Below are 2,541 nucleotides of genomic sequence, written 5' to 3'. Positions count from 1 at the left end.
TGTAGAGTCCTTTGGTGTCTCGATACTTGGTGTCTCAGTTGCAACAGTCTCAGTGTTAGAATGTGCTTGAGATGTCTGTTCTTGAGTAGTACCTTCTCCTACTGTAGGCTTGTGACCTTCAGTGCCTTGATCTATATCCTGAGGAGTTTTGGTTGAGACAGGTTGCTAGACCAGTGGATAAGGCTGAACTTGTTCCAAGACTAATTCACTAGATACAAGTTTTGCATATGTAGTGCCTTCTATCATTTCCTGTTCCGGTGCCTCTGAATCCATGACATCTTCATCTATTTGAATGGTGTCAGCAGGGTCTTGTTCGGTAGCATTAGGACCTTGCTCGGTGACATCAGGATCATGCTCGGTGACATCAACAATTTCAACTATAGCTTGCTCACTGGCATCCTTGATTTTGAAGATTTCCTGCCACTTTGCTTTTGTCTCATTTTCCACTTCAATATATAGCCCATTCGTCAGTTTTAAGGCTCTCTATTTAATAAGAAACTTTGAGTTGTAGGTTGTCAGATGTTCCTTTATTTCAGCTATTGACATGTCAGGAAAGAGATGAACCAGACTTCTCTCTCTGATCTATTTCTTTGAGTCCATTGCATACTTCCACCTATTATCAATATGCAGATACAGTTCATTTGGAAGTGACTTAGCTAGTTCCAATGGAGCTAACCGAAACTTTAGAAGTGTGCAGATGACAGTTTCTTCAATTTGTCTCTTTTCATCATTATTCCTAGTTTCATACTTGACATATCTAAATCCTCCAAATCCACCATATTCTTTCAGATTAGCACATAAGTTTTCAACACTATGTATATTTACCTTCTTGCTCTTGACAATCTAGAATTTGCTTGCATCCTCTGATTTGGTATCACTCGACTCTTTTGCCAAAATGAGTCTCTGAGTAGATTTCTTGTATGTCTTTGTTACCTTGGGAACAGTAACACCTTTTGTTTTCTTACTCGGTGAGGCTGCAAATGCTCTAGTGTTAGGTCGCTTTACTGGAGGTGGAGTCAGTGAGGCCTTTGATGTGTCCTGTTTCTTTCTCTTCAACACTTTACCCTTAAGCAATTCAGTGCTCAGTGTTAGAGCTTCCTCTTGGGCTTCAGATTCCTCTTCGGTAATGGCAATGGTGCCTTTGACAGGTGTAGAGGAAGAGTCTTCTCCGAATTTCTCTGACAATGCCTTAATCATTTTTGATGCCTTTCTTGTAGCTTTGGGTACTACAATGTTCATCTATACCTTTTCCTTTACTTCCTCATAGGTACCATACATCAGCTCAGTAGCATGTCTAGGCAATGTAAGAAATGCATCAATTTGATGTTTTGTGATGTCAAAATCAATCTCGTAACCCATTGGTGACAAAGATTGAGTCCTTGGTTCCACAACATTCACATAACAGTAATCGGTGTCAACTTCAAAACATATATCATTTTTGTATTTCTCTACTAGCTGGGGTGGAATCCTATATCTGTTATGCATTTTCTCTTGAAATTTACTGAAGTAATCATCCATAATATCATTGAAATTGTCTCCTAACTTCTTAATGAAGTCATTAATCTGATGGGTGATTGGTCGGTGTAATTCCCAAACAACTTTACCAACTGATGGAAAGAAATTTCAAAATAGAAAAACATGCATACCAGTAATGATCCAAACTTTAGAGTATTATCTGAGTTGTTCTTCTTCAGCTTCCTGATGGCGTTCAAATTTTCAAATAGGTTCTTCAGCAACACCTCACATATGTCAATTTTCATTCCCTTTTTCACAATTTTGTAGGCCAGGTCTACTGCTGCACATGGAACACTGTTTTCCCTTGCTGATTGGAAGAAATAGTAACCCATTACTCTAATGGCAAATTTTAATTCTTCATCTGTGACATTGTTTAGTTTCAATCCTCTGCAATCAGATTCTACTCTAGTTAAACTGATCAATTCCTTCTGTGATATCATCTTCTGGGCTTGAGCATGATCATAGATAGGGTAACCGGTAATCAGATGAATGATTTCCTTAGTAATCTTAAATGGTTGCTCTTCTAGCCACATGAAATCATCGTGAACTCTGCTCAGAACAAACTTGACCCACTGGGGTTTGAACACTTGGGGATAGGTTAGGGCTTCAGTTAATCCTTTGATTTTGATGTGCTCATACTTGCTGTTCAATTTACCATCAGTACACAACTTATCATAGGTGTCTTTGATTTCAACATGACCGAGTTCTTCAACACAACATTTGGTGAAGAATCTCACATCCTTGACTAGTAACACTCTATCCGGGATGAGTGAAAAGGCGGTTTTGTCATCTGGTTCAGAAGCAACTTTGGGAGTCAAAGAGTATTTTAGTGAGGGCTTTTCTACATTCTTGACAACTATGGGATCTTGGATCTTGGGTGCCATTGAAGATTTCAGATAAAAGCTAACTAAAGATCCTTAGGGTTTCAGGATTTCAAACAACTGATGCTTTATGCTTAGCAGATAATGGCAACTAGATAAGATCGGTAAACCAGCTTAATGATGTGTTGAGATTGATGTAAATACC

This window comes from Cryptomeria japonica, chromosome 3, assembly GCF_030272615.1.
Source record: "Cryptomeria japonica chromosome 3, Sugi_1.0, whole genome shotgun sequence".
Classification (NCBI taxonomy): domain Eukaryota; kingdom Viridiplantae; phylum Streptophyta; class Pinopsida; order Cupressales; family Cupressaceae; genus Cryptomeria; species Cryptomeria japonica.
Note: the sequence above shows the minus strand (reverse complement) of the source record.